The sequence below is a fragment of the Bos taurus genome, chromosome 11 (assembly GCF_002263795.3).
Source record: "Bos taurus isolate L1 Dominette 01449 registration number 42190680 breed Hereford chromosome 11, ARS-UCD2.0, whole genome shotgun sequence".
Taxonomy (NCBI): Eukaryota; Metazoa; Chordata; class Mammalia; order Artiodactyla; family Bovidae; genus Bos; species Bos taurus.
Window position 1 is genome coordinate 71,263,585 of NC_037338.1, and position 21,691 is coordinate 71,285,275.

General features: G+C 43.6%; 1 protein-coding gene across 1 annotated transcript in view; it reads right to left on the reverse strand.

Annotated features, from left to right (window-relative positions):
* PLB1 (phospholipase B1) overlaps positions 1–17,715 on the reverse strand; it is a 151,736-nt gene extending 134,021 nt beyond the window's left edge. The window contains exon 1 of the mRNA XM_015473561.2: positions 16,031–17,715. The gene's annotated coding sequence lies outside the window, so the exon portion shown is untranslated. The remainder of the gene's footprint in view (positions 1–16,030) is intronic.
* Positions 17,716–21,691: the final 3,976 nt, after the last annotated feature.

The following is a 21,691-nucleotide window of genomic DNA, read 5'->3' on the forward strand; positions in this document are numbered from 1 at the left end:
GAAGGGCAGCAGATGAATGGATTGAAAACTCTGCAGAGAATTCTGAACCAGAGTCATGTGGGAGTCAGATGGCCATTCTGGATGTGGGATGAGTCTGCCTACGGAGAGAGGATGGAGGGAGAAAAGAGAAAACTCCAAGGACTGCATCCCAATCCTAATCATTAGACTTCCAGTTATTTAAAGATTAGCCAGAGAAAAACTGGCCAGAGAAGTAAAAGGTTTGTGTCAGAGAGAAGCCTGGGGATGGTGCTGAGAAGCCAAGGATCTGAGACCTGGGAAATTGGGTTCTAGCAGAGGGAGTTGTTGCTGGTCTTCATGGTGTGCCTTGAGTCTCAGTGCAGCTCTGTGCCCCTGGGGGAACTATGCCTCCACCTGAGACTTCTGTTTACCAGTCAGTGGAGGAAGAAGTTTGGATCATCAACAAGGTCCCTCCCAGCTGAGCATCACTCCAGAGAAACATCATGATGGAGGCATGCCTCGGCTCCTGCCTGGCCCTACTCCCCACCTGCATCTTACTGCATCCTCTGGGTATGTTTTAGGGTTACATTCCTAGAGGTGCAGGACCTACATGTGAGTGGAAGGGAATTCCCATTCATCTGGCATTCCGTGAGTGCTGGGCCTTCCATGAGTCAAGTTTAGGTATTATGAGGGAGACAGAAAAGATCTAAGATGTGATCCCTACCCTCAATGATCTTATCATCTCTTTGGGGAGCACAGTGAACATACACAAAAATAAAGCCTAGAGACTGTGTAAATTCAAGGAAAGAGCATGTAGGTGGACACCGAACCACCGAGCAGAAAATAAGGGCTGGGTCCCTGTGGGCAAGCTGCTTGGAGTAGGCAAACCTTGACCCAATGAGCACACATCGGAAGAACTTGGGCAAAGGCATAGAGGAGAGCCATGAGCAGACTGATAAAAGGTTGGCTGACAGGTCTGGCAGGGCGGGGATCCCCAGAGATGGGGACATGTGTGCATGGCTGCTTCCGTCTGGGTCCAGGGCACAGACCTTGCTCCAGGGCAGAGCCAGCACCATGGGTCAAATGCCTCATGGGACCTGTGAACACAGGTATCACCCCATAGGGACCTGCCCCCAAAGAGTGACTTCAGCCCTGACCAAGATACATGAACTCACAGACTCATGGCATGTCACAGCCAGAGCTGTGGCAGAATATTGGAGAACTGACTGTGGCTGTCACCAGACCCTGGCCCTTCCTCATGCCCCCACTCCAGCCAACAGGGGGGGTCCTTTCTCACCTTGACCATTCACAAGCCTTTCCTCCGTCTGCTCACCTGCCTCGTGCCGGGCCTCTTGTTCTCCTCCCCAGGGTGGTGGGTGCTGCTAGGCTCCTTCCTGGTGTCTCCCCACTGTACCTCCAGGCCAAGACAGCAGTGCTCTGGGCTCTCTTCTCCAAGAAGCTCCACTGCCCACACAACGGAAGCAACCTCTTCCATTGTCCCCTCCCCTCAGCCCACATGCCCAGCTGCCCTCCTTCCTCCTCAACCAAGGTTCTTAACAACCCTTCCTTGTTAAGGGTCTTCTCTGCTCAGCCAGGCATATTCCTGCCCAAGGTCACTGTGTTGGAGGAACAGGAGGAACAAGGAGGGGCAAAAAGCCCTCAGCCTTCTCTGTCATTACTTCTCTCCATCACTGAGGCTCTTCCCTCCACTAGGGATTCCTCTGGCCCCTGGCCGGGGCCCTCAATACCCTCCATGATGAGTCGAAACCTTCCCTTCCTCTCTTGCCCTGAAAGACTCCCTTTGAGCAAACCACACATCACTGGTACCAGGCTGCCTCCACACCTCTTTTCAGGCTGTAACTTCAGCCTGAACTACCTTCCTCCTCTTTCCATCTAACAAATTCCTTCCCCCCTGGATTCATCTCAAACTCCATCTGTCTCATCTGGCAACCAAGCAAATGTACATGACTATGCACTTTAGAGCCAGAGACCTCTGACCTTAATCTCTGCTTGGCCACTTTGAAGCTCTTTGCCCCTGGGCAAGTTACTTCATGTCTCCTGAGCCTGTTTTCCAATCTGTAAAAGCAAGCGCTGATCCATCCCTCAGTGAAGCAAGGATGAAAGGAGGCCAGGTGTGCGAAGTGCTCAGGGCAGCACTTGGTTCCTGGCAGAGGCTCAGGAAAGCTTGTTCCCATTCCCCTCCTACCAGCTGTGACTTCACCCTGCTTTGAAGCTCTGGCACATTTGGGGTCTCACCCAAATTGGCCCTCTATTACAGGTGACAGACTTCCCTAAAACAGAAACTGCTTCTGTGCCCCTGTGGGTCCTACACAGAAGGTATTTGTTGAGTGGAAATGAGGATGGACCAGTAAGGACCCAATCTGGGAAGGACAAATACTTCCTGTGGTTGGAGATGCCCCCAAACCAACAGAGGCCAGTGGCTGCCTTTTCATCCCCAAATTACCTCCCCATCTGGTCTTACACCGCATCCCAAGGCACTGGACTACTTTTACCACCTCCCCGTTTCTCCTGTCCCTCCAACACAGTGACCTTGGGCAGGAATAGGCCTCGTTGAGCAGAAAAGACCCCTAACAAGGGCCAAAGGAGAAGCTGTGTCCCCCCACTCCGGGCTCCTGCCTCACCAGCTTGGGCACTCCACATGGCCTCGTGTCTTTACACTGAGCCAATGGAGCACCACACTCGAGGGGTTTCCTTCCCAAGGCCCCTGGTGCTGTCTCCCACCAGGTGACTTCAGACGCAGTCACTTTCAGTAGAAATGTTAGTGTTGATGGTCCCCGCTCCATGAGCTGGAAGCAGGTCCTCGAGGCAGCTCACAGCTGCCCATCTCCTCCCAGCAGTCTTCAAGCTCTGCCTACGGAGATCTATGTGTGCAGGACGGGTCTGCACTGCACTTCCTCACCCCAGCACAACAGGTGTCAACTTACAGACATCCATATAACTCAAGGCAAAGAGAATCTGCCCAATGTGGCAAAGCAGAGTCTTTCCTTGTTCAACCTCCTTCCTAAAAGCAGAGGTATCACTTTGCTGACAAAGGTCCATATAGTCAAAGCTATGGTTTTCCCAGTAGTCATATATGGATGTGACAGTTGAACCATAAAGGAGGCTGAGCACCAAAGAATTGATGCTTTCAAACTGTGGTGTTCAAGAAAACTCTTGAGAGTCCCTTGGACAGCAAGATCAAACAAGTCAATCCTAAAGGAAATCAAACCTGAGTATTCATTGGAAGGACTGGTGCTGAAGTCAAAGCTCCAATATTTTGGCCCCTGATTCAAAGAACTGACTCATTGAAAAAGACCCTGATGCTGGGAAAGACTGAGGGCAAGAGAAGGGGACAACAGAGGATGAGATGGTTGGATGGTATCACTGACTCAATGGATATAAATTTGAGCAAACTCAGGGAGATAGTGAAGGATAGGGAAGCCTGGTTTGCTACAGTTTATGGGGCTGCAAAGTCGGACACGACTTAACAACTGAACAACAACTGGGTTTAGAGACCAAAACAATCAGATGGACCAGGGGTACCACCCGCACAAAGAGACATGGTGAGCTCTTGGCCTTAGGGACTGAACCGTAAGGTGGGGATGGGTTCATCAGCAGACTGGCAGCCCAACCCCTAGCCTAGCGGATTCCCTGGAGCCCCAAGACAAATTTCCATCTGTGCCCCTGAAAAACCACCTTGCCATCCCCTCTGCCCCCCTTGGTGTCCCTTCTCTGGCCAGGCCTGGTGGCATCCTGTGTCTCTCCTGGAACAGCGCTTCACCCCTGTCTTTGACTGTCTTATCATAGACAAAGAGCTCCTGGAGGGATCTGCCTGTCTTTGGCCCCAGTTGCCAGCACATGCTGGCACACAGCAGTTGCTCAGTGAAAATGTATTGACATGAATGAAACCACAAATTAGAATGTAGATTAAGATCTAGAATTTAAACTTCTCCCACTGATGCCAAGAAATAAGATGAAGCCTCCTTCTGACACCCCAAACTCTGTGAATCTCCATTCTCCCTGTCTTCCAGGTCCCAAACCTGCATCATCAGATTCCTTCCTCTTCTTGTCCTTACCACCACAAAGCCCTTCCTGACTACCCAGGTCCCAGAGACCATTCCCCAGGGCAACCTTCAAGCCCTGGTTGCCTGGGCTCTTCACCTGCTATTTGATTTTTCCTATTTTTGGTTCTGAATTTGCAAGCATAATCTGTCTCTCTGTGCAGGATAGCAAATGTCAAAAAGGCAGCAAAGCTATGTTCTCCTTTTTTGCATCCCACAAAGAAGCAATACCGAGTATGACCCAAAGTCAGTAAATTAATAAAATGACTGAGTGAATTGATGAATAGCTTCATTTCCAGGGGAGAAGATTTTCCACACTGTCACACAACTCCATACATAAGTATGGGGCACAAGGACCCTCTCATGTTCTCTCTGGAGCCCCCTTGCGTGTGACACATGCAGGAGTGTTCCACACACTCCCCTCAGGGTGCACAGGACACTCTGGGTCTCCCACACCTTCTGAGAACCCTTCACTCCCACTCCAGTTACATATGTTTCTTTCAAATCCCTGGTGCAGGAAAAAGAGCTCCTTTCTTTCCAGGGCTAAGAGGGGGAGCCCAGTGTCACCTCAGCTTTGGTCCTGACTTGCTGGGAGGCATATAGGGCCTCAGCCCTATATGCCTCACATTTCTGTGTCTATTCCCTTTTCTTACCTGTCCCTTTATTTTTACCATAAAACACATGTTTCAGCCTGGCATATAGTTCTCTGCAAGTCTCTTTTGCTTTCCCTCATGGTTGCAAAATAGCTGCCACATCTCCAAGCATCTCATGTTTGTATAACAATGTCCAAAGGCAGGACAGAAACGTGGCTCTTTTGGTGTATGTCTGGTTTTTGTCAGAGGAAATCATTCCCAGAGGTCTCCAGCTGACTCCTCCTCAGGGGCAGAACTGGATCAGTCATTGGCAAGGGAGATGGTATTACCATGTCTGGCCTAGAGCAAGCATGACTCATCTCTTAGGGTTGGTACCACCTTCTTTGAACATATTGTTGATCAATATCTAAGCAAAAGTGGGATTCTACTCACAAGATAAAAAGCAGGAATAGCTGTTGGGAAGGGAGCCAACAATGTCTCCCTCATCACCAAGAGCTCTCAGATCAGAGCAGGCTTCATCAATCGGGAAAACAATAAAACCTGTTCAATGGAGTACCAGGCACTTCATTGTACGTGAAACATGACTTTTGGAAACCTGCACATTTTGAAGCTCATGCAAATTAAAACCAATTCTGCCAGTGTCCGGTAGTAGTTTTTGTTTACTCACTGAAGCCGTAGCTCCATATGGTAGTAGGATTAACAGTTTATCATTCACTTGGCCTGCCAGGTTTCAAATCATGCAATCGGTGAAGAATTTTTAAAACTTTTGGGGACTCTCATTATTTCATGTGTTACGTATAAATAAAGGCTTTATTAATTATTTTACTAACTTTTTAAAATAAAATTATATCTTAAAATTTATTTATATTTTATCCAAATTTTATACTCTGCACAAGATATGATACTATGGCAAAGGTGAGTTAACCAGACCAGCTGTGAGTGGTGGGATCGGGTGAGGGGAAACTGGGGTTCATTTTTTCAAATCACAGGGAGGATGACATGAAATAAAGGAACTAGTGAACCAACAGCAAGACTTTAGGCAAATGATGCTCTGCCTCAGTTTATCCCATCTGGCCAGCTCACCAGTTGAAAGGCTCCCTTTTGCCCTAAAAATCTATAGTTCTGTGGATCCCATAATGAATAAAAAATTTTAGGAAAACCGATTACATTTTGGCCCTGTCTTGCATGCTTTATACCTGAAAACACACAAAAGCATTTTTATGTTCATTACTTCGCAGTCACGAGGAAGGAGAGATGAGGTCACTCAGGAAGCCAGGGGCCGAGGAAAGCCTGATTCCCAGCCCCACGGAGCAGGTGATGTTGACTAGGTGGCAGTGTTTCCGCCTCTTGCAGGAGGAGAGGGTGGATTCCATTTAAAACCTTCCTCCACCCCATATGGCAGGCTTAATTGCCCTCTCCACCTGCCCAGAAAACACTCGTGTGAGACTCAGGCAAGCTCCCTCGGGCTGCTCAGATAACAGAGCTGTTTTTCCAAGTTTGGCCCTGGCTGCCACGTGGCTCGAAAACTGTCTGGAGAGACTGAAGCAAGAGGAGGGTGGCTCCAGCCTGGAAGTCATCAGGCTCCACTGAGTCCCAGCCTCACCCTCCAAAGCCCTCTGCTCTGCAGATAGAGAACAGAAGTCTAATAGGAGAGCTGAGGTCACACCATTTGGTCTAGCCTGGACATTTTTGCCTCACACCATATTTGGGGGGAAAAAATTGGAACTAGCTGACTTTTTCAAGTGGGATGATTCTATTTTAAAGCTTCATATTTCTGGCTTTTTAGAAAAGGTGGATGATCCTGAAACACAAGGGCCTACATTCCTGCATGGTGATAACTGGCTGGAGCAGGGTAAGTGCTTCCTCCCAAGATCATCACAGCCCCACCGCTGGACCACACTGAGACTCCCTGGGGCAGCCATGGGATGTTTAATTCTTCCTGGGTGGGCTCACTACATGCCTGCAGGCCTCATTCCTTCCAGGACAGCAGCTGGTACATTTCCCCCAGGGGAATGTGCTCTGGAGGGAGGGATGCCATCTCTCCCATTCTTCCATTATTTGTGGGTGCAGGGCTCTCTCTGCTCTGATGTGGGCTATTAATTAATCCTGGGCAGCATAATTAGCCACCAAGGTCTCAGGTCACAGGAGGTGCAAGTCTCTGTTCTCTGCCCTGGTGCCCCACACGGGGAGTGCCTGCGTGTGCAGTCGTGTCCAACTCTGCGACCCCATGGACTGTAGCCCACCAGACTCCTCCGTCCATGGACTGTAGCCCATCAGACTCCTCCACATCTCCTGCGTGTCTCCTGCATTGGCAGGCAGATTCTTAGCCACTGGGGAAGCCTGGGGCTAATTCTGAAGGCTGGTGTTTTCAGAGGAAGTATCAACCTGGCTCAGAGGTTAAAGCGTCTGCTTGCAATGCAGGAGACCTGGGTTCGATCCCTGGGTTGGGAAGATCCCCTGGAGAAGGAAATGGCAACCCACTCCAGTGTTCTTGCCTGGAGAATCCCAGGGATGGAGGAGCCTGGTGGGCTACAATCCATGGGGTCGCAAAGAGTCGGACTCGACTGAGCGACTTCACTTCACTTCATCAACCTGTCAGAGACCCACCTGCATCGGGAGGACAGTGAACTGGATGGGAAAGCACAGGAAAGCACACTACAGCAAGGACGGACGGAATTGTGGGTGTTTAGCAGAGAAAAGACAAGACTCGGGCAACACAATGCCTTCCTTTGAACACGTGAAGAGCAGCTGTGTGAGAAAAGGGTTAGAGATTAGTTATTACTATTTATAGCACTAACACAACCACTGCTAGTTGCACTGTTGTTCATTTGTCTAGTGAGGTCTGACTCTTCACAACCCCGTGGACTGCCACACACCAGGTTTCTCTGTCCCTCACCATCTCCCAGAGTTTGCCCAAGTTCATGTCCATTGTATCATTGATGCCATCTAGCCATCTCAATTTCTGTCACCCTCTTCTCCTTCTGCCCTCAATTTTTCCCAGCATCAGGGTCTTTTCCAATGAGTCGGCTGTTTGCATCAGGTGACCAAAGTATTGGAGCATCAGCTTCAGCGTCAGTCCTTTCAAAGAGTGTTCAGTGTTGATTTCCTTTGAGAAGGACTGGCTTGATCTCCTTGCAGTCCAAGGGACTCTCAAGAATCTTCTCCAGCACCACAGTTCGAAAGCATCAATTCTTCGGTGCTCTGCCTTCTTTATGGTCCAGCTCTCACAACCGTTCATGACTACTGGAAAGACCATAGCCTTGACTATACGGACATTTGTCAGCAAAGTGATGTCTTTCCTTTTTAGCATACTGTCTAGGTTTTTCATACTAGTAACAAATATTTATCATTCTGTGCCAGGCACTGTTCCAAGAAGTCTAATTTTGACACAAAAAGTAATAAATGGAAGCATAGGTAAACAGATTTTGGTTTAACTAATATTGTCCGAGGAGGGAAGAGGCTGTCCCTGGCAGTACTGAGCTTGCTGTCCTTAGAGGAATGCAAGCAGAGACCAGAGACTACCAAGACACATCAAAGAGGTGGTTGTATTACATGATTCTTAAGGTCTCTTTCATCCTTGACATTCTGTGACTCAAATATTTTACCTTCCGGGACCTCCCATGGGGATTGAGTGGAAAAGGCGGAGTGCTGGGTTCAAAGGACAGAAGCAAGGAATAAAGAGGTGAACTCAGCACTGTGGCTCCACTGTCAGGAGAGTGAGGCTATTTGAGGTTAGGTCAAGGAGAACAAAGTGTGCATTTACATAAGTGCACTCTGAAGTTTGTATATGCAAATAGTGGGGGATGGATAGATATACTGAGATAATATGTTGTGTAAGAGACTCTTGGGATCTTGTGTGGCTCCCCACCCTTGAGAACAGAGAGACCCAGAACTGATTAGCTTATGTGGTTAGGGTGGTGTTTTCCAAACTACTGGTTGGAACCCATTGGTGGGTTATGAAATCAATTTGATTGGTTGTGACCAGCATTAAAAAAAAAAAAAAAAGAGTGCATCACAACTTACTACAAACTATTTCTTTAAAGTTTAGTTTCAATAATGGGTAAGTCCACATATAATATGTGTGCATGTGCTGATTTATGATGTGAAATTGGTGAATAAAAGCCAACCTCCTGGACCAAACTTTGATGGGCTCTGTTCCCAGTTGTTGGAGGACAGAGAGAACAAAAGTGCCCACCAAACTGATACAGCATCTGGAGACTGAAAATTGAGGTGGGCTGCCATCTATGGGGTCGCACAGAGTCGGACATGGCTGAAGTAACTTAGCAGCAGCAGCAGCAGCAGCTCCATATAATCCATGGATCAGTTTGTTGCAGGGTAACCTACTCACAGGGTGGGATCTGATCAGGCAGGCAATGATCTAGAATCACTTGCAGCTACACTCTGTGCTGCCAAAGCACCACTGGGACAACTTTATAGTTGACCTGGGGTGTAGGGGTTCAGTTCAGTTCAGTTGCTCAGTTGTGTCTGACTTTTTGCGACCCCATGGACTGCAGCACACCAGGCTTCCCTGTCTATCACCAACTCCCAGAGCCTACTCAAACTCATGTCCATCGCGTCAGTGACACCATCCAACTATCTTATCCCCTGTTACCACCTTCTCCTCTCATCCTCAATCTTTCCCAGCATCAGGGTCTTTTCCAATGAGTCAGTTCTTCACATCAGGTGGCCAAAGTATTGGAGCTTCAGCTTCAGCATCAGCCTTCCAATAAATATACAGACTGATTTCCTTTAGGATGGACTGGTTGGATCCCCTTGCAGTCCAATGGAGATGCAAGGACTGCAAAAAGACTGAAAGGTGTTGGGGTAGGAGCTTGGAAATGGGGCACACATTCCTATGATGGGTAACAAGTCACATGAGCTCCAGGAATATGTCACCAAAGGTCTTTATCATTGTTTGGGGACTAACAGAGCACAGTGGCTACTCAGTCCTAATCATTATTAAGCAATATCTATTAACTACAAAGCCCTTGATGACAGAAGAGTGATTCATGCACAGCACAGTCCTGGGTAGGGTCAGCCAAAGGACAGGAGAAACTGTAAGGGTCAAAGATGGCGTCAGTTATGCTAGCAGCTGTACACAAATCAAGGAGGCAGTGGCAGAATGCACTGGCAGATCCCAGACTTTCATCAGGAAGATGGTGTCTGTCTTCTCAGATGAAATTGTTTCCTTGAGTATCCTGCCACTTGGAGAAATACCTCTCCATGATGACAGCTACTGTCTTGGTAATTTCATTGATCACAGGCCTTAATTCACCCTGGGATTAAGCCAGAAACTTCTTTCTACAGCCACTGAGCCTCTGGAGTCTGCCCCATGACCAGGTCTGTTCCTTTGACCCTTCCACCTCAGCTCCTTGATACCTTTCACCCAAGATTACCTAAGTGCCCGAGTTATGGCAAGGAACTAGCTGCATAATCCGTATCCCTTCCCCATTTCCTGAATTATGTAATCTGTTAAATATGTTCCTTTACTATTATCTGCAGACTGAAGAAACTGACCAAAGAGGGGGGAAAAAAACAGAAGCACAATGGTGTGGTTTATGCTGAGCTATTCTCCTTGCAGGAGCTGCCTACTAGAAGCAGCTAGTCCTCAGTGACCTGCTGGAAGGTACCTGGCCATCGAATTGGAGAACACAAGTACCCTTTCGGGCTTACCTAAGGGCTGGAGCAGATTGTTTAGACACCGTTTCACAAGAACTGGAGTTGGTGCACTGGGACGACCCAGAGGGATGGTACAGGGAGGGAGGAGGGAGGAGGGTGCAGGATGGGAAACACGTGTATACCTGTGGCGGATTCATGTTGATATATGGCAAAACCAATACAATATTGTAAAGTTAAAAAATAAAATAAAAAAATATAAACTTGAAATTAAAAAAAAAAAGAAATGGCTAGAATTTAGTTTATATACCATCTTAATAGGGGAAGAGGAGGGGGGAAAGGATACTTAACAGTCATACAAATGACTTTTAGGGAAGACAAAATGGACCTTTAGGAAAATAGATGGGAGTTATGATAATCTTGTGACAATGCCTGTTTAATGCAATTTCTCATCTGAAAATCTTCCTTAAAAAGGATTTGAGGCATTTGAATTCTTTTTGAAGTGTCTGCTTTTAGGCAGAGAGTGGGGATGGGAGGCGGTTCAGATGGAGTTTTTTTTTTTAACCTCTGTTGTTTCTTAGACATCTTCAGCTCAAAATAATCTTTATGCCACAGTGGTATATTCTAGATGCCTTCATAGATTCAGAAAAAGATGATCAAGACAGAATAAATATGATGTCAATAAAAACACACTGGCAAGAGCATGAGTAGTCCTGGTAAATTCTAAAGGCGTGAAAATTCTAAAGGATGTCATTTTACGTTGATAAATTTTCACTATCTTTATCCATAATAAGACTATCCTTAAATGTATTAGAAGTTAAAACCTCTGGAAAATAAGAGCGTTTATTGGAAGTAAAATGGGTTTTTTATAAATCATAAAAAAAAGAACTGGAGTTGGGGCAGAATTATACACTGCTTTTTGCCTTTCACACTGGAACTTCTGTAAATAATCCATTTCTACCCACCCTGATTTTTGATGAGTGCATGTGTTAGTCTCTTAGTTGTGCCCAGCTCTTTGTGACCCCATGGACTGTAGCCTAGCTGTCCATGGAATTCTCCAGGCAAGAACACTGGAGTGGGTTGCCTTTTCCTTCTCCAGGGGATCTTCCATACCCACGGATTGAACCCTGGTCTCCTGTACTGCAGGCAGCTGATTTGTGATGAGTGCCCTAAATGGGCATTAAAAACCAGGATGCTATGACTCAAGTAGCTTGATCCTAGGATGGCTTTGTTCTGAAGTGGAATGCCAATAATAAATCAGAAAATGCTTCAAAGATTTACCTTTTCTATAATTTTTGAAATAGGTAATATATAAACATATCACAAAATTCAAAGGAACCAGACAATGTCAACTCTTCTCACTGAAAGTGAAATGCAAATCTCCCCCTTCTTTTCCCCATGCAACCAGTCCCCACCCCCAGCTCTGCATACACCATTGAAACTACTGTCATAGTTTCTTAAGTATCCTCCAAAGATATTGAGAACATTTTACATTCTACACACATTATCTCAAATCATTCCGTAGTTTTCTCAAAGAAGGGCAGCAACGGTCCACAGTAGACACCAGTGTCTAAAGCCTGAATAATATTGATTGAAATAGGGAAACTCAGACCTTCAGTTTGCTGTGGGAAAACCTGGGTCCATAATACATGGAAGTAGAGAGTTGCTCTTTGTGTAGACAGAGTAGATTATATTCTGATCTATTACAAATGAATAAAGAAATATATTTCAAGCATTATCTGTGTGCTGAAAGTAACCGTGGCTAGTGTTTACTGAACCCTTACCAAGCCCTCATACACATCATTTCACTTCATCCTCATGGGAACTCGGGAGGTATGTGTGCATTGACTTCCTCAGCCCCCACAGCATCCTCCTTCTGTGTACTTCCTACTGCAGAGGCTGGAAAGGAGCTTGCAGCTGAGGCTCTGGATATGAAATAGGTTCCACCAATTAGAAGGAATTTTGGAATACAGAAGGAAGGCAGAAACTGTTTCTCTGCTGTTTTCTGCACTAAACTCTGACTGATATAAAATCTATGAGGTGGGTATTATTATTATTATTATTATGTCTGTTTACCCAGAAATTGAGGCGGAGTAGCTAAGTAACTTGCCTGAAGTCACATAGCTAGTACAATAGATCCAGGATCTGAACTTGAGCAAGATGACTCCTTTATTGCATGTTGCTAGGTGCTTTCATAAACCCTTCCTCTTTTAACCTTCTTGGGTTGAATATGAATCACTGCTATTTACAGATGGAGAAATTGGGTTTCTCCCCCGTGAGTTTATTATCCAAGGTTGCAGGGGCTAATAAATGCAAGAGCCGAAACTGAGCCAGTAGCTTCTGACCCCTATTCTAGTTTGTATTCCACACTTCCTGAGTAGTTTCCTTTGTGTGTGCTTAGTCGCTCAGTCGCGTCTGACTCTTTGCGACCCTATGGACTGCAGCCCACCAGGTTCCTCTGTCCATGGGATTTCCAAGGCAATAATACTAGAATGAGTTGCCATTTCCTCCTCCGGGGATCTTCCTGACCCAGGGATCAAACCTGGGTCTCCTGTATGGCAGGTGAATTCTTTACTGTCTGAGCTACCAGGGAAGACCAATGAGTAGTTTTCCTTGGGGAAGTCAAAGTTTTCAAGAAAATTAACAGTCCAAATGCCTGCTGGCGACTTTGTTTTAGCTAAAGATGCAGATTTGGGTTTATGGTTAAGACTGCAGAATAGGAAGACCCTGAGCTCCTCCTCTGACTGGTACACCAGAATTACAACTGTTTACAGGGTGACGAGGATGACCGAGACTAGCAGGAAGGATTTTTCACAACTAAAGGTGTAAAGAAGAAACTTCAAAAGACAGGTATGAAGGGAGAGATATAGTGTAGTCAAGACCCTTACTCCTGTGTAGGTGACCCACAAATGAGAGATAATCATGGTTGCAGAGATTACTCCCAAAGAATGAGTGGCCTGAGCCATACATGGGGCTCCTCAACCCTAGGGGTCCTGCAATGGGAAGATGTATCCACAGAACACCTGGTGTTGAAGGTCAGGGCGTCTTGCACACAGGAGAGTCAGAGGACTATAAGAAACAGACTCTACTCTTAAAGGATGCACAAAATCTCACCTGCTCTGAGATCAAGCACAGAGGCAGTAATTTGAAAGGAGCTTGGGGTCAAATCCACTTGCTGATTTTAGAGGGCCTCCCCAGAGAGGCAGGAGGCAAATGGGACTCCTGCTGAAGACAAAGATGCTGGTGGCAGCATTTTGGGGAGCTCATTCTATCCCAAATACACTGGTGCTGGCACGTGCCATTTTGGAATCCACTCTCTAGCCTATTAGCATCAGGGTCTTACCACTCACCAGTCATTTGGCACCAGTCCTGAGGCTACCCTCCAGGTAGCAGCCAGCAGCCTCTATACAAAGTAGGGCCTGACAGCCAACAGGGATGGTGGCTAGCCCCAGCTACCAGTGTGCCATGGTAGTCAACATGCTACAACAGGAGGATCCATGCAGCTCATAGGCACCCCTAGAGCATGTAACTCTGGTGACCAAAAGGAAGTATGCTGCTGGATCCCAGAGGATGTTTCCTACATAAGGCCACTTATTCAAGATTGTGAAATGCAACCAACTTACCTAATACATACAAATAAAAACAGAAAATCAACATGAGGTAACAGGGATATGTTCCCAATGAAGGAACAAGATAAAATCCCAGAAGAAGAACTAAGCAAAGTGGAGATAAGTAATCTATCTGATAAAGAGTTCAAGTTAATGATCATAAAGATGCTCCATGAATTCAGGAGAATGGATGAACATAGTGTGAAGTTTAACAAAGAATTAGAAAATATAAAGAAGAATCAATCAGAACTGAAGAATATAAACTGAAATACCATTGGCAAATGTAAATACATAGTAAAAGTAGCAGATCAACCACTTATAAAGCTAGTAGGAATGTTAGAAGACAGAGGTAGTAAAAATCATGTGTATCCACAATAAGTAGTTAAGGGATACACAAAACAGAAATATGTAAAATATGATATCAGAAACATTAAATGTGACAAGGAGAATAAAAATGCAGGGTTATTAGAATGTGTACAAATTTAAGAGATCAACTTAAAATAATCATGTATATATGTTATATGGCTTTTATACACAGAGCTATTATAAATCTCATGGCAACCACAAACCAAAAATCTATAATATGTACATGCAAAAAAGAGAAGGAAATTAAAAATAACACTAAAGATAGTCATCAAATCTCAAGAGAAGAGAGCAAAAGAAGAAAAGAACAACAAAGAACTATAAAAACAACAGAAAGCAATTAACAAAATGGTAATAAGGACCTAACTATCAATAATTACTTTAAATGTAAATAAACTAAATGTTTCAATCAAAACACATAGAGTGGCTGATGGAATTAAAAAAGAAAAAAAGACTTATATATACGCTGCCTATAAGAGACTCACTTCAGATCTAAAGGTACACACAAGCTGAAAGTAAGAGTATGAAAAAAGATATTCCATGCAAATGGAAGCAAAAAGAAAGCTGCACTATCAATACGATCATACAAGATGGAACTTAAGACAAAGACTAATAAGACAAAGAAGAATATTACATAATGATTGAGTGATCAATCCAACAAAAAAACATAGCAGTTATAAATATATACACACCCAACCCTGGAGTATCTAAACACATAAAACAAATATCAATAAACATAAAGGAAGTAACTAACAGTAAGACAGTAACACTAGGGGACTTTAACATCCCATTGACATCAACAGACAAATCATTCAGACAGATAATCAAAGAAAACTCTGATCTTAAATGACACAGATCAGACAGATTAAATACATACAGGACTTTTGACATAAAATATTCATTCAAAAGCAGCAGAATACATATTGTTTTCAAGTGCACATTGAATGTTCTCCAGGAAAGATCACCTATTAGGCCACAAAACAAGTCTCAATAAATTTAAGAAGACTGAAATCAATCAAGCATCTTTTCTGACCACAATGAAGTGAGATTAGAAATCAACTATAAGAAAGAAACTACAAAAAAAAACACACAAACATGTGGAGGTTAAACAACATGCTACTAAACAACCAATGGATCACTGAAAATATAAAAAAGAAAATTTAAAAAAATCTGGAGACAAGAGGAAATGGAAGCACAATGATCCAAAATCTATGATAAGTAGGAAAAGCAATCTAAGAGAGATGCTTATAGTGATTCAGACCTACAACAGCAAATAATATCTCAAATAAACCATCTCACCTTACACCTAAAGGAATTAGAAAAACAAAGAATCCACCTGCTAATGAAGGAGACACAAGAGATGCGGGTTTAATACCTGGGTTGGGAAGATCTCTTGGAGTAGGATCAGGTAACTTTTGTCTGGAAAATTTCACAGACAGAGAAGCCTGGTGGACTACAGTACATGGGGTCATGAAGAGTCAGATATGACTGAGCACAGCACAGCATAAGAACCCCACCACTAACATCATACTCAGTAGTGAAGAGCTGAAAGCATATCCTCTAAGATCAAGAACAAAACAAGGATGTCCACTCTCACTACTTTTATTCAACATAGTATTAGAAGTCCTAGCCACAGTAATCAAACAGAAAAAGATATAAAATAATCAAAATTGAAAAGGAGGAAATAAAACTGTCACTGTTTGCAAATGACATGATATCCTAAGTTCAGTTCAGTCGCTCAGTCGTGTCCAACTCTTTGCGACCCCATGAATCGCAGCACTCCAGGCCTCCCTGTCCACCACCAACTCCCAGAGTTTACTCAAACTCATACCTATTGAGTCGGTGATGCCATCCAACCATCTCATCCTCTGTTGTCCCCTTCTCCTCCCGCCTTCAGTCTTTCCCAGCATCAGGGTCTTTTCCAATGAGTCAGTTCTTTGCACCAGGTGACCAAAGTATTGGAGTTTCAGCTTCAGCATCAGTCCTTCCAATGAATATTCAGGATATCCTAAAGACACCACCAAAAATTATTAGCTTAAATAAATTCAGTAAAGTTGCAGGATACAAAATTAATATACATAAATGTGTTGTATTTCTATACTCTAAAAATGAGGTATCAAAAGAGAAATTAAGAAAGCAATCACATTTTAAAATTCCATCAAAGAGAATAAAACACCTAGGAATAAATCTAACCAAGGAGGTAAAAGAGCTGTATTCAAAAAAATTCTAAGACATTGATGAAAGAAATTGAAGATGACACAAATAAAAAGACATACTGTGCTCACAGATTGGAAGAATTAATATTGGGAAAATGACCATACCATCCAAGGTAATATATAGATTCAATGGAATCCTTATCAAAGTCTAATGGCATTTTTTACAAAATTAGAACAAATAATTCTAAAATCTGTATGGAAACACAAAAGACCTCAAATAGCCATAACAGTCTTGAGAAAGAAGAAAAAGCTGGAGGTATCATTCTCCCTGATTTCAAAGTATACTATGAAGTTATAGTAATCAGAACAGTATAGTACTGGTACAAAAACAGACACATAGATCTATGGAACAAAATAGAGAGCCCAGAAATAAACCCACCCTTACATGATCAGTTAATCTAAGACAAAGGATGCAAGAATATATGATGGAGAAAAGATAAGACTCTTCAATAAATGATGTTGGGAAAACTAGACAGCTACATGCAGAAGAATCCTACTGGACTACTTTCTCACACCATATATAAAAATAAACTCAAAATGGATTAAAAATGTAAATGTAAGACCTCAAACTATGAAACTCCTAGGAAAAAACATATGAAGTACATCCTTTGACATCAGTCACAGCAGGCAAGGGAAACAAAAGCAAAAATAAACAAATAGGACCGTATCAAACTAAAAGCTTTTGCACAGCAAAGGAAATCACTAACAAAACAAAAAGGCAGTCTATCGAGTGAGAGAAAATATTTGCAAATTATATATCTGATAAGGGGTTAATATCCAAAATATACAAAAACTCATACAACTCAAAAAACAAAACAGATTAAAAGATGGGTAGAGGATCTGAATATGTAGATATTTCTTCAAAGAAGACATACAGATGACCAACAGATACATGCAAAGATGCTCACTAGGCAAATGCAAATCAAAACCACGAGATATCATCTCACATCTGTTAGAACGGTTATTATCAAAAACAAACAAACAAACAAAAATAACAAGTATTGGCAAAGATGCAGAGAAAAGGGAATCCTTGTGCACTGCTGGTAGGAATGTAAATTGGTACAGCCACTATGGAAAACTGTATGGAGGTTCCTCAAAAAATTAAAAATAGAACTACCATGCTATGCTATGCTATGCTAAGTCACTTCAGTCGTGTCCGACTCTGTGCGACCCCAGAGATGACAGCCCACCAGGCTCCCCCGTCCCTGAGATTCTCCAGGCAAGAACACTGGAGTGGGTTGCCATTTCCTTCTCCAATGCATGCAAGTGAAAAGTGAAAGTGAAGTCGCTCAGTTGTGTCCGACTCCTAGCGACTCCATGGACTGCAGTCCACCAGGCTCCTCTGTCCATGGCATTTTCCAGGCAAGAGTACCAGAGTGGGGTGCCATTGCCATAAGATCCAGCAATTCCACTTGTGGGTACTTTTCCAAAGAAAATAAAGACCCTAGTTTGAAAAGTTATGTGTACGCAATGTTCATACTAGTATTATTTACAATAACCAAGATATGAAAGCAACCTAAGGGTCAGTTGATAGATGAGTGGATAATGAAGATGTGGTGTATATATACAATGGGATACTATTCAGCCACAAAAAATTAAATTTTGTCATTTGCAACAACGTGGATGGACCTGGAGGGTATTATGTTAAGTCAAATAAATCAGACATAGAAAGATATACACTGTATGAGTTCACTTGTACGTAGAATCTAAAAACCAAACAAATGAATAGACAAAACAATTTCATAGATACAGAAAACAAACAGATGGTTGCTAAAGCAGAGAGGAATAGGTGGGAATGGGTGAAACAGGTGAGGTGATTAGAAGGTACAAACTTCCAGTTATAAAATAAATGAGTCATAGAGATGAAATGAACAGCTCAGGGAATATAGTCAATAATATTGTATCTTTGTATGCTGACATATGGTAACTGGACCTACTGTGGTGATAATTAATATCAACCACAACGTTGTGCGCCTGGAACTTATATTGCTATACGTCAGTTACAGTTCCATAACAAAGGGGAGGAGGGGCATGAGAACGAGAAAGGGGGTGAGGAAGAGAGAGAGGAAGCGAAGTAAGAAAGGCGCAGACTCCCTGTGAAAGATAAATGGGAAGAGGAGATCCTTCTTTGGCTCTCTTGCCTCACACACATCTGAGGATAATCCTGTCTCAAAGCAGAAAATTTAACTTTCTGCACATCAGAAATGAAGTCCACATTGGCTGTTTTCCTTGCCATCAGCAGTATGATGCCTGCAGAAAATAATCCACAGGGTTGAATGGTCAGGCTAACTAAGAAGGATTTGAGATGACTTTTTTACTCCAAAAGGACAAGCTCTGGATAGTGACTTTTCTTTCCCATACTCAGGCTCCAGGTTGCACTGGACTTCCCATGGAACAAGTTTTGATCTAAAAAGATATTTGCCAGGAACTTCTCTGGAGGTCCAGTGGTTAAGACTCTGTGCTTCCAATGCAGAGTTAAGTGTGTGTGTGCTAAATCACTTCAGTCGTGTCTAACTCTTTTCAACCCTATGGACTGTGGTCCACCAGGCTCCTCTGTCCATGGCAATTCTCCAGGCAAGAATACTGGAGTGGGTTGTCATGCCCTCCTCCAGAGGATCTTCCCAGGATCAAACCCACATCTGTTATGTCTCCTTCATCAGCAGGCAGGTTTGTTGTTGTTGGTTTTTTTTTTTTTTTACCACTTGTGCCACCTGGGAAGGTCTCCAGTACAGAGTGTGCAGATTCAACCCCTGGTCAGGGGACTAAGATCCTACATGCTGTGCAGCATGGCCAAAATTTTTTAAAAACCTTAAAAATAAAAAGGTTTTTGCCAGACTCAACCCCAAATAGCTTATGTATATTTCCAACACCAAATCTACCAACAAAAGACCAAATCTGTCATCTTTGAGAGTACTCAAAATGTGTAACAGATTTTTAAAGGAAATCAAAGTAGAATAGAGTCCAAAGATATTTTGAGGTGTGACATTCTTTGGAATTGGTTCCCAGAAGTAAATGAAAGCATAGTAAATACCCATTTGGACTCAGAACTTCTGACCTGTCCATTAATAAGAAAGGTTATTACTTTATAGCCATTTCTTTATAGATATATAGATATTTATTTGACTGTACCAGGTCTTAGTTATAGCATGCAGGATCTTCAGTTGCAGCATGTGAATTCTTAGTTGCAGCACGTGGGATCCAGTTTACTGACCAGAAATCAAACTCAGGCCCCCTGCAGTGGCAGTGCGGACTCTCAGCCACTAGACCAGCAGTGAAGTCCCTTGTGGTCATTTCTTATAAACGGTAATGCTCTGGTCTATGAAAATTCATTTTTGAAAGATTCATAAGAACTATATTTATCATTTAGGATAATTTTGACCCTAAGCAACACAAAATCTGACACAAACTGGTTTAAGAAGTGAAGGGGATTTCTTTTTGGTGTGCTGCCTCTTTCTACTTGTCCCTCTTCTGGGTCCTCTCATAATAGACCTTCCCACCCCCATCACATCCGACATCTAACAGCTTCCTTTCTTGCCTCCAGCTGCTCTGAAAGAGCTGCTCATGATTTTATCTAAGACCAACTCCCCACATGTGCACAGAAGCCTGTCCTCTCTCTCTCAACACACCAGTTATTTCCTCTCAACTACTTTCTACTTTAGCAAACTAACATGGTCTAATTTTTCCTTATGTCAAAAAGCAAAGCAAAATTTCTTGATGTCACACAACCCCTTCCAGTCTCAATCACATCTTTCTTTCTTCTTTGATGGTAAAATTCCCTGATAGATTTCTCCATTCTCCTGGACTTCAATTCCTCACTTTATTTCAGTGAGTTCTGACTCCACTTTCAGTGAATTCTGACTCCACAGTTTTTGAACTGTGGTGTTGGAAAAAGACCCTTGAGAGTCCCTTGGACTGCAAGGAGATCCAACCAGTCCATCCTAAAGGAAATCATGTGGAAGCTGAAACTCCAATATTTTGGCCACCTGATGCGAAGAGCTGACTCATTTGAAAAGACCCTGATGCTGGGAAAATTTGAAGGTGGGAGAAGGGGAAGACAGAGGATGAGATGGTTGGGTGGCATCTTCGACTCAACAGGCATGAGTCTGAGTAAACTCTGGGAGTTGATGATGGACAGGGAGGCTTGGCGTGCTGCAGTCCATGGGGTAGCAAAGAGTCAGACAAGACTGAGTGACTGAACTGAACTGAACTGACCCCACTTGAACAACGCAATTATTTTAGGTTTACCAATGACCTTCCTGTTGCCAAATCCAGAAGTCAGTTTTTATTTATTTGTTTGGCCATACCATGCAGCATTCGAGATCTTAGTTCCCCGACCAGGGATCCAACCCATGTCCCTGGCATTGGGAATGTGGAGTCTTAACCACTGGACCACCAGGGAAGTCCCCCAGAAGTCAGTTTTTACTATTCATTTTAATCTATCAGCAGTATTGGATACAGGTGACTGCCTTGCCTTTTTTTTTCCAGAAATTTTTCCTTCACTTGGACTTCATGATAACACTCTCTTGGTTTTTCTCTTCCTTTGTTGTCCACTCTTTCTTGACTTTCTTTGCTAATTCTTCCTCGTTATACTGATCATTAAGCCCTGGAATACAACTGTGCCACGGGTGGAGCTCCCCCTTCAAATTCCCTGGATCCACCGGGGCTGGATCCCAGCACAACTGGGTTTGGTTCCCTCTTCTATAGGTATATTCACATCTTGGTTGATTTTCCTACACCCATAACTTTATACACCATCCATTCAAATGTTGAATAATTTCTCTCCAGAAGCTCCAGGTGCATTTCTGACTGGATAGTGAATGGATGTCTAATGGACTTCTGCAACTTAATGTGTCCAAACCAAAAATGTTAACAGTTCTGTTTCCAGGATAGTTCAGTTAAGCTCATAGGAGACAGACTCCTGCAGAGAGCAACTATGAACTCTTAGACACTACCAATTACCCTGGAGAGTGAACAAAAGCAAGCAGTTTCTGGAGAGGAATCAACATTTGGAAAAAGAGAATGCATAGGGCATGTTTCCTTTTTTTTTTTTTAAATGGCTTTTAGCCTGAAGCAGGCCACAGTAGAGTCACACAGGGCAGCTAAAATAATAGAAAACCTGTGGTCCTTCTCGCCTGACGATTCGAAGGAGAGAATTCAATGCAGCCACAGCCTGTAGAAAATGATGGGAGGAATTCAAGAAAAGAGACCCAGAGATGAAAAGCCATACATTTTTATGTATAAGCTCTGTCCAGATCTCTGGACAGTTCCTGAAATGT